At 50.9% G+C, this 12500-nt stretch overlaps 1 pseudogene; it reads left to right on the top strand.

Annotated features, from left to right (window-relative positions):
* Nucleotides 1-12500, top strand: part of LOC144609330 (putative G-protein coupled receptor 139) — a 23486-nt pseudogene that overhangs the window by 3583 nt on the left and 7403 nt on the right.

The raw sequence follows: 12500 nt of genomic DNA, 5'->3' as shown, positions 1-12500 counted from the left end.
AGTGAATACAAGCCTACTAAGCTCCAGTGAATACAAGCCTACATCTAAACTCCAGTGAATACAAGCCTACATCTAAACTCCAGTGAATACAAGCCTACATCTAAACTCCAGTGAATACAAGCCTACATCTAAACTCCAGTGAATACAAGCCTACTAAGCTCCAGTGAATAGAAGCCTACATCTAAACTCCAGTGAATACAAGCCTACATCTAAACTCCAGTGAATACAAGCCTACATCTAAACTCCAGTGAATACAACCCTACATCTAAACTACAGTGAATACAAGCCTACATCTAGTCGGACAGGCCCTTGACAGTGTAGGAGGCCCAGGACAGAAAGGTCAGTGTGGGAGTGGGAGGGGGGAGTTGAAGTGTTTGGCAGCCGGGAGACCGCGTTGGGCAAGGCAGACCGAGCGGAGGTGTTCAGCGAAACGATCGCCCAGCCCTGTCTTGGTCTCCTCCACACACGAGAAACACAGTTGAGTGGGAAGGAACTGGTGTACGCCGAAGATACGCACAAAATGCTGGAGTAACCACGGGTGTGTCAGGGATTATGGGGAGAAGGCAGGAACACGCAGGTACAGCAGAAAGCCAATGGAATGTTGGCCTTCATAACAAGAGGAGTTGAGTATAGGAGCAAAGAGGTCCTTCTGCAGTTGTACAGGGCCCTAGTGAGACCGCACCTGGAGTACTGTGTGCAGTTGTACAGGGCCCTAGTGAGACCGCACCTGGAGTACTGTGTGCAGTTGTACAGGGCCCTAGTGAGACCGCACCTGGAGTACTGTGTGCAGTTTTGGTCTCCAAATTTGAGGAAGGATATTCTTGCTATTGAGGGCGTGCAGCGTAGGTTCACCAGGTTAATTCCCGGAATGGCGGGACTGTCGTATGTTGAAAGACTGGAGCGACTAGGCTTGTATACACTGGAATTTAGAAGGATGAGAGGGGATCTTATCGAAACGTATAAGATTATTAAGGGGTTGGACATGCTAGAGGCAGGAAACATGTTCCCAATGTTGGGGGAGTCCAGAACCAGGGGCCACACAGTTTAAGAATAAGGGGTAGGCCATTTAGAACGGAGATGAGGAAAAACTTTTTCAGTCAGAGAGTTGTGAATCTGTGGAATTCTCTGCCTCAGAAGGCAGCGGAGGCCGATTCTCTGAATGCATTCAAGAGAGAGCTAGATAGAGCTCTTAAGGATAGCGGAGTCAGGGGGTATGGGGAGAAGGCAGGAACGGGGTACTGATTGAGAATGATCAGCCATGATCACATTGAATGGTGGTGCGTACAGGCTCGAAGGGCCGAATGGCCTACTCCTGCACCTATTGTCTATTGTCTATTAATGGGGATAGGAGGGAGAGATAGATCAGCCACAATTGAATGGAGTAGAATTGATGGGCCGAATGGCCCAAATCTGCTCCTATCACTTATGATCTTACGATCGTATGAAACCAGCAGGACAGGCAACATCTCTGAAGACAAGGAGTGTCAGAGAATCCTAGAGTGAAACAACGCGGAAACAGGCCCTTCGGCCCAACTTGCCCACACCGACCAACATGTCCCATCTACACTAGTCCCACCTGCCTGCGTTTGGTCCATATCCCTCCAAACCTGTCCTATCCATGTACCTGTCCAAATGTTTCTTAAACGTTGGGATAGTCCCAGCCTCAACTACCTCCTCCGGCAGCTCGTTCCATACACCCACCACCCTCTGTGTGGAAAAGCTACCCCTCGGATTCCTATTAAATCTTTCCCCTTTCACCTTGAACCTATGTCCTCTGGTCCTCGATTCCCCTACTCTGGGCAAGAGACTCTGTGCGTCTACCCGATCAATTCCTCTCGTGATTTTGTACACCTCTATAAGATCTCCCCTCATCCTCCTGCGCTCCAAGGAATAGAGACCCAGCCTGCTCAACCTCTCCCTGGAGCTCAGGCCCCTTGAGTCCTGGCAACATCCTCGTAAAATGCCCAAATAATCAGACAGTTGGGCCAGCACTTTATTAGACTTCTTTAGACTTCAGAGGTACAGCGCGGAAACAGGCCCTTCGGCCCACCGAGTCCGTGCCGACTATCGTGATCCCCGCACACTAACACTATCCTACACACACACCATTTACAATATTTTAAACCGGAGCCAATTAACCTACAAACCCGCACGTCTTTGGAGTGTGGGAGGAATCCGGAGCACCCGGAGAAAACCCACGCAGGTCACGGGGGAGAACGTGCAAACTCCGTACAGGCAGCGCCCGTGGTTAGGATCGAACCCGGGTCTCCGGCGCTGTGAGGCAGCAGCTCTACCCGCTGCGCCCAATCACAACATTTAAGAGGCATTTGGACAGGCACATGGATAGGACGGGTTTGGAGAGATACGGGCCAAACGCGGGCAGGTGGGACTAGTGTAGATGGGGCATGTTGGCCAGTGTGGCCAAGTTGGGCCGAAGGGCCTGTTTCCACACTGTGTGGCTCTACGACTCTCTATGGCAGTGATTCCATTTAGTTATAGGGGCTGCAAAGCTGCAGACATATCATAGAAACATAGTAGGTGCAGGAGGAGGCCATTCGGCCCTTCGAGCCTGTACGCACCGCCATTGAATATGATCATGGCTGATCATCCACAATCAGTTCCCCCGTTCCTGCTTTCTCCCCACATCCCTTGATTCCGTTAGCCCCAAGAGCTAAATCTAATTATCTCTTTGAAAACATCCAGTGAATTGGCCTCCACTGACTTCTGTGGCAGAGAATTCCACAGATTCACAACTCTGACTGAAAAAGTGTTTCCTCATCTCAGTCCTAAATGGCCGAACCCCTTATTCTTAAACTGTGTGACCCCCCTGGTTCTGGACTCCCCCCAACATGGGGAACATTTTTCCTGCATCTAGCCTGTCCAATCCTTTAAGAATTGTATATGTCTCTACAAGATCCCCTCTCATCCTTCTAAACTCCAGTGAATACAAGCCCAGTCGACCCATTCTTTCATCAGATGTCAGTCCCCCTTACTGTGGCCATATGGTACAAGGGCGCCATCTTGTGTAAAGCGTACAGTTAAGGCCTGATCGATAGCCCGTTCACACTAGCTCTGTCTTATCTAGTGTTGCCAACTGTCCCGTATTAGCCGGGACATCCCGTATTTTGGGCTAAATTGGTTTGTCACGTACGGGACCGCCCTTGTCCCGTATTAGGCCCGGACAGTGTGGGCCCAGACGCTGTAGGCCCAGACGCTGTAGGCCCAGACACTGTAGGCCCAGACGCTGTAGGCCCAGACACTGTAGGCCCAGACACTGTAGGCCCAGACACTGTAGGCCCAGACACTGTAGGCCCGGACACTGTATGCCCAGACACTGTAGGCCCAGACGCTGTAGGCCCAGACACTGTAGGCCCAGACGCTGTAGGCCCAGACACTGTAGGCCCGGATGCTGTAGGCCCGGACACTGTAGGCCCGGACACTGTAGGCCCGGACACTGTAGGCCCGGACGCTGTAGGCCCAGACACTGTAGGCCCGGACACTGTAGGCCCGGACACTGTAGGCCCAGACGCTGTAGGCCCGGACTGTAGGCCCGGACACTGTAGGCCCGGACACTGTAGACCCGGACACTATAGGCCCGGACACTGTAGGCCCGGACACTGTAGACCCTGACACTGTAGGCCCAGATGCTGTAGGCCCGGACGCTGTAGGCCCAGACACTGTAGGCCCAGACACTGTAGGCCCAGACACTGTAGGCCCGGACACTGTAGGCCCGGACACTTTAGGCTCGTACACTGTAGGCCCAGATGCTGTAGGCCCGGACACTGTAGACCTGGACACTGTAGGCCCGGACACTGTAGACCCTGACACTGTAGGCCCAGATGCTGTAGGCCTGGACGCTGTAGGCCCAGACACTGTAAGCCCGGACACTGTAGGCCCAGATGCTATAGGCCCGGACACTGTAGGCCCGGACACTGTGGGCCCGGACACTGTAGGCCCGGACGCTGTAGGCCCGGACACTGTAGGCCCGGACACTGTAGGCCCGGACACTGTAGGCCCGGACACTGTAGGCCCAGATGCTATAGGCCCGGACACTGTAGGCCCGGACACTGTAGGCCCAGACACTGTAAGCCCGGACACTGTAGGCCCGGACACTGTAGGCCCGGACGCTGTAGACCTGTACGCTGTAGACCCGTACGCTGCAGGCCCAGATGCTATAGGCCCGGACGCTGTAGGCCCAGACACTGTAGGGCCAGACACTGTAGGCCCGGACGCTGTATATTGTCACGTGTACCGAGGTACAGTGAAAAGCTTCTGTTGCGCGCTAACCAGTCAGCAGAAAGACAAGACACGATTACAATCGAGCCGTCCACAGTGTACAAACACACAATAAGGGAATAACGTTTAGTGCAAGGGAAAGCCAGCAAAGTCCGATCGAGGATAGTCCGAGGGTCACCAATGAGGTAGATAGTAGTTCAGCACTGCTCTCTGGTTGTGGTGGGATGGTTCAGTTGCCTGATAACAGCCGGGAAGAGACTGTCCCTGAATCTGGAGGTGTGAATTTCCACACTTCTGTGCCTGTTGAAATCGGTGTTATATTTTTAAAAATTATTCACATTTTAAAGTATAAATCTATTTCCTAGGGAGGGAGGGGGGGTGGAGGGAAGGGGGGAGGGGTTGGGGTCCAATTGAAGGCGTGGGTTTCGAATCCCACTTCTGACACCATGTCGTGGTGACCGTATAATAACAGAAGCCTTACACCTGGATAACGATCCAAAGGCTTTATTAACTACATAGCAAGCACGATCTCACGCCTCCACGTTCCACTTACACTAACCCGAATCTCGCAAGCAGTGGTCACTCAAAAGCTAATGGGGCATAACCACAAAAGCGTGACACACAACATGAGTGAGACCATTACACTAATCTACAGCTCCCCCAACATTGGGAACATGTTGCTTGCAAAAAGTCTATCCCCTACTCCCAATTCCTCCGTCTACGCCGCATCTGCGCCCGGGATGAGGTGTTTCACACTAGGGCTTCCGAGATGTCCTCGTTCTTCAGAAAACGGGGCTTCCCCTCCTCCATTATAGATGAGGCTCTCACTAGGGTCTCTTCTACATCCCGCAGCTCCGCTCTTGCTCCCCCTCCCCCCACTCGTAACAAGGACAGGATCCCCCTCGTCCTCACCTTCCACCCCACCAGCCAGCGGATCCAACATATCATCCTCCAACATTTCCGTCACCTACAACGGGACCCCACCACTGGCCACATCTTCCCATCCCCTCCCCTTTCTGCGTTCCGCAGGGACCGTTCCCTCCGTAACTCCCTGGTCCACTCGTCCCTTCCTACCCAAACCACCCCATCCCCGGGCACTTTCCCCTGCAACCGCACGAGATGCAACACCTGTCCCTTTACCTCCCCCCTCGACTCCATCCAAGGACCCAAACAGTCTTTCCAGGTGAGACAGAGGTTCACCTGCACCTCCTCCAACCTCATCTATTGCATCCGCTGCTCTAGATGTCAACTTATTTATATCGGCGAAACCAAGCGCAGGCTCGGCGATCGCTTCGCTGAACACCTGCGCTCGGTCCGCATTAACGCAACTGATCTCCCGGTGGCTGAGCACTTCAACTCCCCCTCCCATTCCCAGTCTGACCTTTCTGTCATGGGCCTCCTCCAGTGCCATAGTGAGGCCCACCGGAAATTGGAGGAGCAGCACCTCATATTTCGCCTGGGCAGCTTGCAGCCCGATGGTACGAACATCGACTTCTCCAACTTTAGATAGTTCCTCTGTCCCTCTCTTCCCCTCCTCCTTCCCAGATCTCCCTCTGTCTTCCTGTCTCCACCTATATCCTTCCTTTGTCCCACCCCCGACATCAGTCTGAAGAAGGGTCTCGACCCGAAACGTCACCCATTCCTTCTCTCCTAAGATGCTGCCTGACCTGCTGAGTTACTCCAGCATTTTGTGAATAAATCAATTGGGAACATGTTTCCTGCCTCTAACGTGTCCAACCCCTTAATAATCTTTTATGTTTCGATAAGATCCCCTCTCATCCTTCTAAATTCCAGCGTATACAAGCCTAGGGTGGCACGGTGGCACAGCGGTAGAGTTGCTGCCTTACGGCGAATGCAGCGCCGGAGACTCAGGTTCCATCCTGACTACGGGCGCCGTCTGTACGGAGTTTGTACGTTCTCCCCGTGACCTGCGTGGGTTTTCTCCGAGATCTTCGGTTTCCTCCCACACTCCAAAGACGTGCAGGTTTGTAGGTTAATTGACTGGGTAAATGTAAAAATTGTCCCTAGTGTGTGTAGGATAGTGTGTTAATGCGCAGGGATCGCTGGTCGGCGCGGACTCGGTGGGCCGAAGGGCCTGTTTCCGCACTGTATCTCTGAAGCCTAAAGAAGTCTAATAAAGTGCTAGCCCAATTGTCTAATTATTTGGGCATTTTACGAGGATGTTGCCAGGACTCGAGGGCCTGAGCTACAGGGAGAGGTTGAGCAGGCTGGGACTCTATTCCTTGGAGCGCAGGAGGATGAGGGGCGATCTTATAGAGGTGTACAAAATCATGAGAGGAATAGATCGGGTAGACGCACAGAGTCTCTTGCCCAGAGTAGGGGAATCGAGGACCAGAGGACATGGGTTCAAGGTGAAGGGGGAAAGATTTAATAGGAATCTGAGGGGTAACTTTTCCACACAGAGGGTGGTGGGCGTATGGAACGAGCTGCCGGAGGAGGTAGTTGAGGCTGGGACTATCCCAACATTTAAGAAACATTTGGACAGGTACATGGATAGGACATGTTTGGAGGGTTATGGGCCAAACGCGGGCAGGTGGGACTCGTGTAGATGGGACATGTTGGCCGGTGTGGGCAGGTGGGACTAGTGTAGATGGGGCATGTTGGCCGGTGTGGGCAAGTTGGGCCGAAGGGCCTGTTTCCACGCTGTTTCACTCTAGGATTCTCTGACACTCCTTGTCTTCAGAGATGTTGCCTGTCCTGCTGGTTTCATACGATCGTCAGATCATAAGTGATAGGAGCAGATTTGGGCCATTCGGCCCATCAATTCTACTCCTCCATTCAATCGTGGCTGATCTATCTCTCCCTCCTATCCCCATTAATAGACAATAGACAATAGACAATAGGTGCAGGAGGAGGCCATTCGACCCTTCGAACCAGCACCACCATTCAATGTGATCATGGCTGATCATTCTCAATCAGTACCCCGTTCCTGCCTTCTCCCCATACCCCCTGACTCCGCTATCCTTAAGAGCTCTATCTAGCTCTCTCTTGAGTGCATTCAGAGAATTGGCCTCCACTGCCTTCTGAGGCAGAGAATTCCAAAGTTTTTCCTCATCTCAGTCCTAAATGGCCTACCCCTTATTCTTAAACTGTGTGGCCCCTGGTTCTGGACTCCCCCAACATTGGGAACATGTTTCCTGCCTCTAACGTGTCCAACCTCTTAATAATCTAATACGTTTCGATAAGATCCCCTCTCATCCTTCTAAATTCCAGCGTATACAAGCCCAGTCGCTCCAGTCTTTCAACATACGACAGTCCCGCCATTCCGGGAATTAACCTAGTAAACCTACGCTGCACGCCCTCAAGAGCAAGAATATCCTTCCTCAAATTTGAAGACTAAAACTGCACACAGTACTCCAGGTGCGGTCTCACTAGGGCCCTGTACAACTGCACACAGTACTCCAGGTGCGGTCTCACTAGGGCCCTGTACAACTGCACACAGTACTCCAGGTGCGGTCTCACTAGGGCCCTGTACAACTGCACACAGTACTCCAGGTGCGGTCTCACTAGGGCCCTGTACAACTGCACACAGTACTCCAGGTGCGGTCTCACTGGGGCCCTGTACAACTGCACACAGTACTCCAGGTGCGGTCTCACTAGGGCCCTGTACAACTGCACACAGTACTCCAGGTGCGGTCTCACTAGGGCCCTGTACAACTGCACACAGTACTCCAGGTTTCACTAGGGCCCTGTACAACTGCAGAAACCACCCCCTCCCTCCCCTCTCGTTTCGTGGGTCGGTTAACTGGGCCCACGCTGCTTCCTGTCGAATCTTCTCGCCCGAGGAAGGGAAGGTTTGTTTCCTGGAGAACACGTGAAATACAAACTGTATCCCACACACCCTGTCCTTAACAGCATTGGAACAGAAGTACCTGTGACATCTCACAGCCTCCCCCATCCCCACCTCTTAGTCCAGTTTTAGTTTTTGAAATTTAATTTTGAAAATAGGTGCAGGAGGAGGCCATTCGGCCCTTCGTGCCAGCACCGCCACTCATGGAGACACTATCCTGCACACACTAAGGACAATTTACAATCTTTACTGAAGCCAATTATCTTACAAACCCGCACGTCTTTGGAGTGTGGGAGGAAACCGGAGCGCCCGGAGAAAACCCACGCGGGTCACGGGGAGAGCGTACAAACTCCGCACAGACGGCGCCCGTAGTCGGGATGGAACCCGGGTCTCTGGCGCTGTGAGGTGGCAACTCTACCGCTGCTCCACCCTAAACAATAGACATAAAATGCTGGAGTAACTCAGCGGGTCAGGCAGCATCTCCCATCTACAAGCCTCTTAAACGTCACTATCAAATCTGCCTCCACCACCACCACTGGCAGCGCGTTCCAGGCCCCCACCTGGCCCGTACATCTCCTTTAAACTTTGCCCCTCTCCTCTTAAAGCTATGCCCTCTAATCTTAGATATTTCTACCCTATCATAACAAGTGGAGTTGAGTATAGGCGCAAAGAGGTCCTTCTGCAGTTGTACAGGGCCCTAGTGAGACCGCACCTGGAGTACTGTGTGCAGTTTTGGTCTCCAAATTTGAGGAAGGATATTCTTGCTATGGAGGGCGTGCAGCGTAGGTTCACTAGGTTAATTCACGGAATGGCGGGACTGTCGTATGTTGAAAGGCTGGAGCGATTGGGCTTGTATACACTGGAATTTAAAAGGATGAGGGGGGATCTTATTGAAACATATAAGATAATTAGGGGATTGGACACATTAGAGGCAGGAAACATGTTCCCAATGTTGGGGGAGTCCAGAACAAGGGGCCACAGTTTAAGAATAAGGGGTAGGCCATTTAGAACGGAGATGAGGAAGAACTTTTTCAGTCAGAGAGTGGTGAAGGTGTGGAATTCTCTGCCTCAGAGGGCAGTGGAGGCCAGTTCGTTGGATGCTTTCAAGAGAGAGCTGGATATAGCTCTTAAGGATAGCGGAGTGAGGGGGTATGGGGAGAAGGCAGGAACGGGGTACTGATTGAGAGTGATCAGCCATGATCGCATTGAATGGCGGTGCGTACAGGCTCGAAGGGCTGAATGGCCTCCTCCTGCACCTATTGTCTATTGTCTATTGTCTATTGTCTATCTATCGAGACTTGGTAGGCCGATGGTGTAGGAAGGAACTACAGATGCTGGTTTAAGCCGAAGATAGACACACGAAAAAACTGGAGTAACTCAGCGGGACAGGCAGCGTCTCGGGAGAGAAGGAATGGGTGACGTTTCGGGAGAGAAGAAGGGTCTCGACCCGAAACGTCACCCATCCCTTCTCTCCAGAGACGACGCCCGTCCCGCTGAGTTACTCCAGCATTTTGTGTCCATCTTCGGTGGGCCGAAGGGCCTGCTTCCAGGCTGCGTCTTTAAACTTGAAATGAAAAATGTTCCCAATGTTGGGGGGAGTCCAGAACCAGGGCCCCCACACACACACAGTCTAAGAATAAAGGGGAGGCCATTTAAAACTGAAGTGAGAAAATATTTTTTTCACCCAGAGAGTTGTGAATTTGTGGAATTCTCTGCCACAGAGGGCAGTGGAGGCCAATTCACTGGATGAATTTAAAAGAGAGTTAGATAGAGCTCTAGGGGCTGGTGGAATCAAGGGATATGGGGAGAAGGCAGGCACGGGTTACTGATTGTGGACGATCAGCCATGATCAGCGAGTGGCCACCTTGGCCAGGCCTCGTTACACACCACAGCAATATTCTTCGAGTAAAGGGGGAGGACTCCCTCATAGAGAGACCTCATCTTCAAATTCTGGAGTCCAGAACCAGGGGCCACACAGTTTAAGAATAAGGGGTAGGCCATTTAGGACTGAGATGAGGAAAAACTTTTTCACCCAGAGAGTTGTGAATCTGTGGAATTCTCTGACACAGAGGGCAGTGGAGGCCGATTCACTGGATGTTTTCAAGAGGGAGTTAGATTTAGCTCTGAGGGCTAACGGTATCAAGGGATGTGGGGAGAAAGCAGGAGCAATAGACAATAGACAATAGGTGCAGGAGGAGGCCATTCGGCCCTTCGAGCCAGCACCGCCATTCAATGTGATCATGGCTGATCATTCTCAATCAGTACCCCGTTCCTGCCTTCTCCCCATACCCCCTGACTCCGCTATCATTAAGAGCTCTATCTAGCCCTCTCTTGAAAGCTTACACACATACACGTATATACATATATATACATACATACATACATGCACACATACATGTATATATATCTATGCATATATATACATACACACACACATACATGTATATATATATACATACACACACGCATACACACATACATATATACACATACATACACACATACATATATACATACATACACACACACACATATATATATATACATACACACACACATATATATATATACATACACACACGCATACACACATACATATATACACATACATACACATACATACATACACACACACACACATATATATATATACATACACACACACACACATATATATATACATACACACACGCATACACACATACATATATACACATACATACATACACACACACACACACATATATATATATACATACACACACACACACATATATATATATACATACACACACGCATACACACATACATATATACACATACATACACATACATACACACACACACACACACACATATATATATACATACACACACACATATATATATATATATACATACACACACGCATACACACATACATATATACACATACATACACACATACATATATACATACACACACACACACACACATAGGCGGCACGGTAGCGCAGCGGTAGAGTTGCTGCTTTACAGCGAATGCAGCGCCGGAGACTCAGGTTCGATCCTGACTACGGGTGCTGCACTGTAAGGAGTTTGTACGTTCTCCCCGTGACCTGCGTGGGTTTTCTCCGAGATCTTCGGTTTCCTCCCACACTCCAAAGACGTACAGGTATGTAGGTTAATTGGCTGGGTAAATGTAAAAATTGTCCCTAGTGGGTGTAGGATAATGTTAATGTGCGGGGATCGCTGGGCGGCACGGACTTGGAGGGCCGAAAAGGCCTGTTTCCGGCTGTATATATATGATATGATATGATATACATATCTATATATATATATTTATATATAAACTGCACCCACCTTTAATAACCCAACCAGACGATAATCACAATGAAAATAAAGACAGTCAGCCGTTCACTACAAGGCCTCTGTAAAATCATTCCCCTCCAGAAATGTCACAGATCTTTTCAAAAGTGTTGTATTTCCCCTGAACTGTATATGTAAGTAAGAGAATAGTTGATCCCTTAACCAAGGGCGTGAGGGCGCAGTTCCAGCCGTGGACAGCAGAGGGTGGTGCTGACACACCTTCTGAATAAAATCACCCCCCAACAACATACAGACACAAAGTGCTGGTGGTGGAGACAGATTTGATAGAGGCTGCCTGACCCGCTGAGTTACTCCAGCATTTTATGTCTATTGTTTAGGGTGGAGCGGCGGGTAGAGTTGCCACCTCACAGCGCCAGAGAGCCGGGTTCCATCCCGACTACGGGCGCCGTCTGTACGGGGTTTGCACGTTCTCCCCGTGACCCGCGTGGGGTTTTCTCCGGGCGCTCCGGTTTCCTCCCACACTCCAAAGACGTGCGGGTTTGTAAGATAATTGGCTTCAGTAAAGATTGTAAATTGTCCCCGGTGCGTGTAGGATAGTGTTAGTGTGCGGGGATCGCTGGTCGGCACGGACTCGGTGGGCCGAAGGGCCTGTTTCCGTGCTGTATCTCTAAACTAAAGACAAAAAGATAGGCACTTGGAAACGCAGGGAATGTTGGGGTATGGATTATGCGCAGGTAAATAAGAGATGGTCTTAGCATCATGTTTTATTTTAATTTAGAGATACAGCACGGAAACAGGCCCTTCGGCCCACCGGGTCTGTGCCGCCCAGCGATCCCCGCACACTAACACTATCCCACACCCACTAGGGACAGTTTTTACATTTACCCAGCCGATTAACCTACAAACCTGCACGTCTTTGGAGTGTGGGAGGAAACCGAAGATCTCGGAGAAAACCCACGCAGGTCACGGGGAGAACGTACAAACTCCGTACAGACGGCGCCCGTAGTCGGGATGGAACCCGGGTCTCCGGCGCTGCATTCGCTGTAAGGCGGCAACTCTACCGCCGCGCCACATATAGAATAAAGGGGAGGCCATTTACAACTGAGGTGAGAAGGAACTTTTTCACGCAGACGGTTGTGAATTT

This window comes from Rhinoraja longicauda, chromosome 34 (assembly GCF_053455715.1).
Source record: "Rhinoraja longicauda isolate Sanriku21f chromosome 34, sRhiLon1.1, whole genome shotgun sequence".
Taxonomy (NCBI): Eukaryota; Metazoa; Chordata; class Chondrichthyes; order Rajiformes; family Arhynchobatidae; genus Rhinoraja; species Rhinoraja longicauda.
This window is presented reverse-complemented; position numbering and strand designations above follow the sequence as displayed.